This window comes from Schistocerca cancellata, chromosome 3 (genome assembly GCF_023864275.1).
Source record: "Schistocerca cancellata isolate TAMUIC-IGC-003103 chromosome 3, iqSchCanc2.1, whole genome shotgun sequence".
Lineage (NCBI taxonomy): Eukaryota > Metazoa > Arthropoda > Insecta > Orthoptera > Acrididae > Schistocerca > Schistocerca cancellata.
Genome location: NC_064628.1, coordinates 716,732,463 through 716,743,791, shown reverse-complemented (window position 1 = coordinate 716,743,791; position 11,329 = coordinate 716,732,463). Strand labels below are relative to the sequence as shown.

Below are 11,329 nucleotides of genomic sequence, written 5' to 3'. Positions count from 1 at the left end.
CGAAACCTGACGAGCAAGCTACACCGCGATGCAGAGCGCCTCTCTTGCAGACTCTGCCACTTGAGTTTGTTAAACATCTCCTTAACGCTATCACGGTTACCAAATAACCCTGTGACGAAACGCGCCGCTCTTCTTTGGATCTTCTCTATCTCCTCCGTCAACCCGATCTGGTACGGATCCCACACTGATGCGCAATACTCAAGTATAGGTCGAACGAGTGTTTTGTAAGCCACCTCCTTTGTTGATGGACTACATTTTCTAAGGACTCTCCCAATGAATCTCAACCTGGTACCCGCCTTACCAACAATTAATTTTATATGATCATTCCACTTCAAATCGTTCCGCACGGATACTCCCAGATATTTTACAGAAGTAACTGCTACCAGTGTTTGTTCCGCTACCATATAATCATACAATAAAGGATCCTTCTTTCTATGTATTCGCAATACATTTCATTTGTCTATATTAAGGGTCAGTTGCCACTCCCTGCACCAAGTGCCTATCCGCTGCAGATCTTCCTGCATTTCGCTACAATTTTCTAATGCTGCAACTTCTCTGTATATTACAGCATCATCCGCGAAAATCCGCATGGAACTTCCGACACTATCTACTAGGTCATTTATATATATTGTGAAAAGCAATGGTCCCATAACAATCCCCTGTGGCACGCCAGAGGTTACTTTAACGTCTGTAGACGTCTCTCCATTGATAACAACATGCTGTGTTCTGTTTGCTAAAAACTCTTCAATCCACCCACACACCTGGTCTGATATTCCGTAGGCTCTTACTTTGTTTATCAGGCGACAGTGCGGAACTGTATCGAACGCCTTCCGGAAGTCAAGGAAAATAGCATCTACCTGGGAGCCTGTATCTAATATTTTCTGGGTCTCATGAACAAATAAAGCGAGTTGGGTCTCACACGATCGCTGTTTCCGGAATCCATGTTGATTCCTACATAGTAGATTCTGGGTTTCCAAAAACGACATGATACTCGAGCAAAAAACATGTTCTAAAATTCTACAACAGATAGACGTCAGAAATATAGGTCTATAGTTTTGCGCATCTGCTCGACGACCCTTCTTGAAGACTGGGACTACCTGTGCTCTTTTCCAATCATGCGTTTCTCCCTGATTGTGCTCATGACTGGTTCTATTTTCTTATATACTGTTTCATTTGATGCTATTCTCCAATGTCCTTTTATTTTATACTGTTTATTTATACATGTCCTAATTATTCTTCTTTCTATTTTTAGTATTCTGTCATACTGTTGTTCAAATGGTTCAAATGACTCTGAGCACTATGGGACTGAGGTCATCAGTCCCCTAGAACTTATAACCTAAGAACATCACACACATCCAAGCCCGACGCAGGATTCGAACCTGCGACCGCAGCGGTCACGCGGTTCCAGACTGAAGCGCCTAGAACCGCTCGGCCACACTGGCCGGCCATAATGTTGTGTTTTGCTCACTCGTCTAATATAGGGTGCCTAGGAAAGTTGCTTTCTCGGATATCTAGACAACAATTCAAGTAAATCTTATTAATAGAGTTTATTACAAAGAGAAATGATTACAATACTTAACTTTGTGAGATATAGACGTGTCGCAAGCAAGGGGCGACAGACAAACATAAGCAACCTCTTAAGTACATGCAATTCGAAATATAAGTGAACCAATACAGTTTCTAAGTGACTACTGTATCGTGCCGCGTTTCTTTTTTTTTGTCAATGTTTGTGATTTTTTTCTATTTTTTTCTTTAAATATTTGATTCGTAGGTCGGCTCGACTTCCAACTCGGGCCGCGGCCTGGCGGAGCGGCGCTTATATTCTCTTGTCCTAGATGGCGCTCCTGTCTCGGTGTCGTCCTAGGGAGGGGTCTGTCAGCGTACTACTGGCTGACGTCGTCTCACAGCCATCTTTGCGCTTCCGATCTTGATCGTCGTGCCGGCGCTTGACGTTACACTGGAACACATATCTCTTCTCAGAACTTCATTTATACTGTTTGTACTCTTCTTTCTCTTCCTTTGAAATTCACGCCCCATTTCCACAGTTGAAATTCCAACAGTTTATTAAAATTCATGATTGTCATTCTTTTTTCTTTATCTTCTCAAGTTTCTTTAGGTACTAAGATTTAGTGTCCTATGATGTTGAGTGAGTTTTCCTTACTATTTGTTTTCTGGCTGAGTTAATATTTTACACCTAATACGCCAATTGTCATTAAATATGGAGATTTGTTTCTTATTGGTCGAAATACTAAGATTAGTCAGTTCTGCATCTGGTTGAGCGCATGGGCGTCTCTTTGTAAGAATTCCTCAATGTCAGCAATTACCTCTCCTCAGGAAATAAATCATCCGCTTTATGCTTAATTTATTTTAAGAATCTAGAACTAAATTAAACTCCTCTCACACAGGCCATGGAGGCCCAAAGTTACCGACTGGCCGCCATGTCATCCTCAGCCCACAGGCGTCACTGGATGCGGATCTGGAGGGGCATGTGATCAGCACACCGCTCTCCCGGCCGTATGTCAGTTTACGAGACCGGAGCCGCTACTTCTCAGTCAAGTAGCTCCTCAGTTTGCCTAGCAAGGGCTGAGTGCACCCCGCTTGCCAACAGCGCTCGGCAGACCGGATGGTCACCCATCCAAGTGCTAGCCCAGACCGACAGCGCCTAACTTCGGTGATCTGACGGAAACCGGTGTCACCACTGCGGCAAGGCCGTTGGCAGATTCTGGAACAGCCAGTCAAATTGTGAACCGCGTTACGTATTCGTGCAGCCCCCGGTTCGCAGCCGTACTCCTATAATAATACTCATCCAGCAACAGACAGCCGAATCCAAAAACGTCAACCAACGTTCACAGCTTATTAAGAGTGTAATTTTTCTGCTCAATAACAAACAAAAAATAGTACAGAGACACTAATATTGTGAAGTGTAGTTTTCTGCTCAATAACAAACAAAAAATAGTACAGAGACACTAATATTGTGGGTTAGTCAAATGAAATCGAGACAGGTGGGAAAAAGGTAACCAGACACTTTATTATTTCAAATTAATCGCCATAACTGTTAATACATCTATCCCACTGTGAGACAAGACGGTGACTGCCTTCACGGAAAAATGTTTTCGGTTACCTGCGGACCATAATTCTTCCGGGCGTGCACCTCTTCGTGCGAAGCTAATCGACGGCCAGAAATGTCTTCCTTCAGGGCTCCAAAATAAAGAAATCTCATGGGCAGAGATCGGGACTATATGGAGAACGTGTAAGGCCTTCCCAGCGAAGCTTACGTAGCGTAATCCAAACAAGAGATACGACAGCTCCTGGAAATTCGTGAGGGTTTTTTCCTTTGACGGCCAGGGACCGCTGCTCGCTGACTTTCTGGGAAGCGGCGCCACACTTAATGTGGACACTTTACAAAAATTGAAGTGCGCCATCAAGTCCAAACGTCCAACAACGTAGAAGGACGGCATCATACTGTTGCAGGATAATATCCGCCGATTTGTTGCCACGGTTATTTCGACTTCGCTGAAGAAATTTCGCTGGGAAGCCCGTACACATCCTCCGTACAGTCTCGATGCGATTTCCAAATTTTTGGAGCCCTGAAGAAAGACATTCGTTGCCGTCGGTTTGCTTCGGACGAAAACGTGCACGCGTGTGTACAGTCATGGTTCCATAGGCGGCCGCAAACACTTTTCCATAAAGGCGTCGACCGTCTTGTTCCACAGTGGGACAGATGTGTTAAAAATTATGGCTATTACTTTGAAAATAATAAACAGCTTACCTCCTTTTTTCATCTGCCTCGTTTTGATTTGACTGTCCATTATATTTTAAGATGTCCTTAATTTCCATTGCCTGAATCCTGACGTGAACTAGCTGTAAGTAAACTTGTCCGATTACCTCAGAGGCAGATGGGTGAGCAGCTCGGCCACTGCGGTGTTAGAGGACGTGACAAGGAAGAACGTTTTATTCTGTGTCTTTCAGTACTGGCAACTTAGGGACGTGCGCGACTCGTATTGCTCAGCTGCTATGTTATGTAAGAAATACAATTTTGACATGGAAGTGACGGATTCGTGAATGTGCATCTTCAAAAAAATGGTTCAAATGGCTCTGAGCACTATGGGACTCAACTGCTGTGGTCATAAGTCCCCTAGAACTTAGAACTACTTAAACCTAACTAACCTAAAGACACCACACACATCCATGCCCGAGGCAGGATTCGAACCTGCGACCGTAGCGGTCGCGCGGTTCCAGACTGGAGCGCCCAGAACCGCTCGGCCACTCCGGCCGGCTGTGCATCTTCAAATGCGGTAGCTATTTCTAGCAAGGAATATGAGATTAAATTGAGGCTGTTGTAATACAATGCAGTGGTTAACAGAAAACTGGCATTTAAGTTATTTTTCAAATACTGTGAAGACAGTGTCTCATATTCAGTAGCTCATTTTAATGTAAGTAAAAATATTAGCGACTTAATTATACACTCACACAGAAAAACAACAATACTTCGTCAGCCACAGTCTCACAGCTTCGGGGTGACAGCAAGCTAAAACAACGAACAGTATACACGAAGTGTTCCGAGTGGTGTCGACTTTTAACGATCAGTACTTGGGAGCCGAAGGTCATCTTAGCGCATCCTTACTAAGCTAGCCTATGGAGGACTCGTAACATATTAACTTATATAGGTTAAAAATTAATAATAATATCGGTTCATATACGGTGCGAGATGCTGCCCCATTATGTCAATAGTGACCATTGAGCAAGAAGGTTTGCCGACCACTGCTCTAGAGATATAACTTTCTATCTAACACTTTCGATTTTTTTTCGTTTCGTATAAATGACAAGCAGAAAGTTCTCATTTTGATAGTTCTTTCTTACACTTCCTTCTATAGTTTGCCAGAAGACATTTTACGCTTGCAAATTTGAACTAGAAACTGGGGACTAAAAAGCACGAAATATAAACAACACTAGGGCAAAAATGAGTTGAAAGACGAAGAACTGCTCAGTCCAGGACAGACCATTTGTAAGGCGACATAAACTTTTTTTCTGTGTTTCAGTTTTCATAGTAAAGGTTTCTTCAATAAGAATTGACTTCAGTCTCCAATATTGTTACGAACATTACTGCAATACTGCGCCTCATATGACAGCAAACAGAAGGCTTTTATGTTAAAAATGATTTTGCATTCTGACCTTCTATATCGGGCTGGTAACAGCTGCAGTGTAAAGTTCAATAGTATCTGCGACCTCGTTCTAAATTCGCCAACTACAACTAAGAGGCTGTTCAGTGACTTGCAGGCCAATCAACAATGAAAATGTCATGACAAAGTGCAACCTGGAACTCGCTTGCAATAAACAGAAAAAAAAGTTCAGAAGTGCTTAGTTAGGCAGGTGTACTTCTCCGCTTGCTGTCTAGTCGTTACCATCGTTGCCTCTAGATCGCAAGATCCACGGTTAGCTTCCTGGCCGGGTCTGACATTTGCTATCCTCGTAGACTGGTTTGACATAACTTGTGTTGTCTCCCGGCCAATTACGCTATACGATCACTACTGAGAAAATAAAATCAAGTTTCTGCACAGTTTATAATTAAAATGCACGTAACTTGTGATACGCAATAATGAAGAAGAATTTAGTGATTTGTACAGAAGATTAAAAAATTTAAGATGTACTATGAAAAAAATCGCAACACGAACAGGGAATTGTGTGACATAAAGGAAAGTTGGTTGGTGTGTTTCTACATCTGAGAGATGACTATTCAAATTTCGTCCAAGTCGTATAAGAGTGGCGCCAATAGCGCCACTATGAGGATGTAAATCAGGTTTGATTTAAATATATGCTGTGACAGTCGTGAGCGTTAGTTACCTTCGAGACTGGAACTGATGAGTTGATGTTAGTCAAGAATGCCTTTAAGGCGACAAAGATGCCACTGTCAACACCTCATTCAGTTTGAACGAAGTCATGCAATGGAACCTCGATATTTCTTCTGCGACAATGCGGAAAGACTTGCCAGTAATGTAGCCACTGTACATGATTGCTGGCAGCAGTCGTCACGATTATGTACAGTCGCAAGAAGATCGGGCTTCGGACAGCCTCGAGTTATTACCGAGAGGGAAGACCGTCGTGTTCAGTGTATGGCTGGGGAGCATCGTACTGCATCTTCACCAGCAGTCTGAGCAGCAGTTGGTAGCACAGTGACACAACGAATTGTTACAAATTGGTTACTTCAAGGACAACTCCGAGCCAGACGCGCTGGAGCGTGCATTCCACTAACTCCAAACCACCTCCATTTGCGAATTCAGTGGCGCCCAGCGAGAGCTCGTTGGAGGGCAGGGTGGAAATCTGTTGTTTTCCGATGAAAGCTGGCCCTACCTCGGTGCCAGTGATGGCCGTGTGTTGATTAGGAAGAGGCCAGTTGAGGGACTGCAACCAACCTGCGTGCGTGGTAGATGCACTTGCCCATACCTGGAGTTACGGTCTGAGGTGCGACTTCGTATGACAGCAGGAGCGCTGCCGTGGTTATCCCAAGCACCCTGACAGCTAAATTTCTACGTCAATCTGGTGACTCGACCTGTTGTGCTGCTATTCATGAACAGCATTCCAGGGGGTGTTTTCCAACAGGATAGCACTCGCCCACATACCACCGTCGTGACCCAACATGCTCTACATCTATATCTACATAAATACTCCGCTAGCCACCAAGCGGTGTGTGGCGGAGGGCACAATTCGCGTGAAAGTCATATTCCCACCACCCCCACCCCCCTAACCCGCCCTCTGTTCCACTCGCGGATCGCGCGAGGGAAAAACGACTGAACGCCTCAGTACAAGCACTAATTTCCCTTATCTTTGAATGGTGATCATTGTGCAATTTGAAAATTGATGGTAATAATATATGCTCTACATCCTCGGTGAAGATTGGATTTCTGAATTTAGTGAGCAGCCCGTTCCGTTTAGCGCGCCGTCTATCTGCAAGTGTGTCCCACTTCACACTCTCTGTGAGATTTGTAACGCTCTCGCGATGGCTAAATGTACCAGTCATGAATCTTGCCGCTCTTCTTTGGACGTTCTTAATCTCTTGAATCATACCCAACTGGTAACGGTCCGATACAGACGAACAATACTCTAAGACTGGACGAACTAATTGTAAGCAATTTCCTTTGTTGAAGGACTCCATCGCTTCAGGATTCTACTAATAAAGCGCAATCTAGAGTTCGCCTTACCCGTTACTTGTGTAATCTGATCATTCCATTTGAGATCATTTCGAATAGTCACACCCAGCTACTTGACGGATGTTACCGCTTCCAAAGACTGGGCATCGATTGTGTACTCTTACATTAATGGGGATTTTCGCCTTGTTATACGCAGTAGGCTACACTTACTAATATTGAGAGACAACTGCCAGTCATTACGCCACGCATTTATTTTCTGCAAATCCTCATTGATTTGTTCACAACTTTCGTGTGATACTACTTTCCTGTAGACTACAGCATCATCGGCAAGCAGTCTAATGCCGCTGTCAGTACCATCAACCAGATCGTTTATGTAAATCGTAAAAAGCAGCGGACCTATTACGCTGCCCTGGGGCACATCTGATGTTACCCTTGTTTTTGTTGAAGTCACCTCGTTCAGGACGACATACTGCTCGCTGTCTGTTAGAAAACATTCTATCCAACCGCATATGTCACCGGATAGACTTTTTGGAGCAAGTGACAGTGCGGAACTCTACAGAGTATCGACGTGTTGCCTTGGCCTGCTCGATCACCAAATCTGTCTGCAATCTAGCACGTAGGTAACATCATCGGACGACAATTCCCGCATCAACCACAAACATCATTAACCGTCCCAATACAGACCGACCAAGTGCAACAGAAATGGAAATCCTCTGTATAAAGTGACATCCGCCACCTGTACGACACAATGCACTCACGATTGCGGGCTTGCACTCGACATTCTGATGGATTCGCCGATTATTAATGTACCAGCGTTTCACATCTGTAATGCCTCGTCTCCCGCCTATGTTAACCTGTGAACTTGCTGTGTTAATCACTTACATGTGATAGCTAGTCAAGTGTAATCCCGAAATTTCATTTCTCTCTCTCTCTCTCTCTCTCTCTCTCTCTCTCCTCCCCTCGAACAGGCCATGAAGGCCCAATGGTACCGACCGGCCGCCGTGTCATCCTCAGCACATAAGCGTCACTGGATACGGATATGGAGGGGCCTGTGGTCAGCACACCGCTCTTCCGGCCGTATGTCAGCTTAAGAGACTGGAGCCGCTGCTTCTCAATCAAGTAGCTCCTCAGTTTGACTCACAAGGGATGAGTGCACCCCGCTTGCCAACAGCATTCGGCAGACCGGATGGTCACCTATCCACGTGCTAGCCCAGCCCGACAGCGCTTAACTTCGGTGATCTGACGGGAACCGGTGTTACCACTGCAGCAAGGCTGTTGGCCGAAATTTCACTACTCTACATTAATTGTTTTCTGGTGTTGCCTTTTTTTTTCGTCAGTGTATTTGCAAGAGACTACAACCATTAGGCGTGCATTTGAACTACTTGCCGAGGCTATTTACTACAGACATTAGAGAGAGATCATCAGAACTTCAAACTCATGGGAGAGAGAATATCAGAACTTTAAACTACAGTACTGTCTTCAAGGAACCATCCAGGCATTTGCCTGAAGCGGTTTAGAGAAATCACGGAAAACCTAAATCAGGATGGCCGGACGCGGGTTTGAACCGTCGTCCTTCCAAATGTGCGTCTAGTGTGCTAACCAATGCGCCACCTCGCTCCGTGAAACAAACAGTCGCGAAGATGGATCGGTGGAGAATACCGTGTTTAAAAACAGCACGCTGGTTCATTAGAAAACAAAAACTAGAGACAATGTCATGACTGGAAAACATTAAATGGATTAGTTTTTAAAGTAAGCCTACAAGTGCTACTGCTTATTGCCTAGTGTTGACATGCAAATGTGTTGTTCTCCAAAGCGAAAACGTCAACAGAGCTTGGAGACTGTATTTCACCTTACTTTTACAGAGTTACTATCTTACTTAAAAAACGAAATGAGAACATTTAGTTCAAACCTGACAAACAGAGATCAATTGTGTTTAAAACTTAAAGACATTATAGACCGGAGTCTACGTAAATACGTACAAAGTAAAACAATCAGAGATGGAAAAGATCCATCTCGTACACTCTCACTACAAAAGATTGAAAAGAGGCAGAAATATTAAATACTGCATGTAAAAATGTGTTCATGTATAAGGATATACCACTGTTCTAATATCTGACACCTGCATACACTCACAAATTTGAGAAATTGACGTAACAGCCATAGTATTGAAAAAGAAGAAAATAATTAAGATTACTTAAAACGAACGAGGCAACAGGTCCTGACGAAAGTCCAAATAGATGTTACATTGAACACTGGCGAAGCCGGTAAGTGACTGGCTCGAGGAATAATTATCAATACAGACCTGCCCGGATAATCGTGTGTCTTGAGAACGCCGCTTTCAGATCGAATCCGTCCGGCGGATTAACAACAAGGTTCCGCGTGGGTCAGTCTGGATGTGGATTTTAGGCGGTTTCCCACGTCCCACTATACCGGGCTGGTGCCCTAAGTTCTGCCTCAAGTTACACGATTCGCAAACTCAAAAAACTTTCACTCACTTTCACACGAACAGAACTACGAGCAGACATTTGGGCGCCCATATTCCGTCCAGCGTAGTAACGGGGTGGTGAAAGGATGGGCATCCGTCCACCCTTAATATTAACCATGCCAAATCGTTCATAACCATACCGACCCTGTAATGATGCGGCATAAAGGCATAAAGAAGAAGATTTGACTAACACAGCGCCAGCCAATACGTTGAACTGAGCTGCGAATGTTCAACGAAAACGAAAATAACTAGAGATGTGCCCAAAGAAAGTTCTACACGTAAACGATTTATCAGATAGTATCAGCAGTATAAGACAGTTTGCTGATGATTCGGTTTTCACAGGGAAGTGTGATTGTCAGGAAATACAGAACGACTTGGGCCAAATTTGCACTAGGTGTAATGACTGAGTTCTCTTTAGTGCCGGCCGGGGTGGCCGATCGGTTCTAGGCGCTACAGTCTGGAACCGTGCCACCGCTACGGTCGCAGGTTCGAATCCTGCCTCGGGAATGAACGTGTGTGCTGTCGTTAGGTTAGTTAGGCTTAAGTAGAGCCATTTGAATTTCTCTTTAAATGTGGGTAACGCCCATAACATCGCGAATAACATCCTCGAGTTTCCGATTACAATTGGGTCAATTGGCTCTGAGCACTATGGGACTGAACATCTATGTTCATCAGTCCCCTAGAACTTAGAACTACTTAAACCTAACTAACCTAAGGACAGCACACAACACCCAGCCATCACGAGGCAGAGAAAATTCCTGACCCCGCCGGGAATCGAACCCGGGAACCCAGGCTTCCGATTACAGGATTAGCGCTGAACTCCTGAACGTTTAAATTCACTGACGGAAAATACCATAACATCAAAAAATAATTTATGTAGAGTAATGAAATTTCGGGAATACATTTGTCTAGGTAACATATTTAAGAGATTGACATTGCAAGATCACAGCTTAATATAAGCGCGAAATAAGACATTGCACATATGAAATGCTGTCGAGTGAAAACATGCATTGTGTCATACAGATGGCGGATGTCAATTTGTGCAGTGGAGTCCCATGTCTGTTGCACTTGATCGGTCAATACTGGGACGGTTAATCGATGTTTGAGAATGGTGCAGGAGTTGTCGTCCGCTAATGTCCCATATGTGCTAGACTGGAGACAGATCTGGTGATGGCTCTGAGCACTATGGGACTTAACATCTGTGGTCATCAGTCTCCTAGAACTACTTAAACCTAACTAACCTAAAGACGTCACACAACACCCAGTCATCACGAGGCAGAGAAAATCCCTGACCCCGCCGGGAATCTAACCAGGGAACCCGGGCGTGGGAAGCGAGAACGCTACCGCACGACCACGAGCTTGCGGACCACAGATCTAGTGATCAAGCAGACCAAAGTAACATGTCGACACACCGTAGAAAATGTTGGGTTACAGCAGCGGAACGTGCACGAGCGTTATCCCGTTGAGAAACACTCGCTGGAATGCTGTTCATGAATGGCAGCACAACAGGTCCAGTCAACAGACGGACAGAAATTTTACGGTGCGGGTGAGTGGGATAACCACGAGAGTGCTCCAGCTGTCACAAGAACTCGCACCTCAGACCATAATTCCAGGTGTAGATCCACTACACAGACAGGTCGGTTGCAGCCCCTCAACTGGTTTTCTCCTAACCAACATACGACCGTCACTGACACCGAGG

At 44.6% G+C, this 11,329-nt stretch overlaps 2 pseudogenes; both read right to left on the bottom strand.

The window, feature by feature from the left end:
- Positions 1-2,599: 2,599 nt before the first annotated feature.
- Positions 2,600-2,717, bottom strand: LOC126177884 (5S ribosomal RNA; annotated as a pseudogene).
- A 5,590-nt stretch (positions 2,718-8,307) lies between these two features.
- On the bottom strand, positions 8,308-8,425 carry LOC126177941 (5S ribosomal RNA; annotated as a pseudogene).
- Between the last annotated feature and the right edge of the window lie 2,904 nt (positions 8,426-11,329).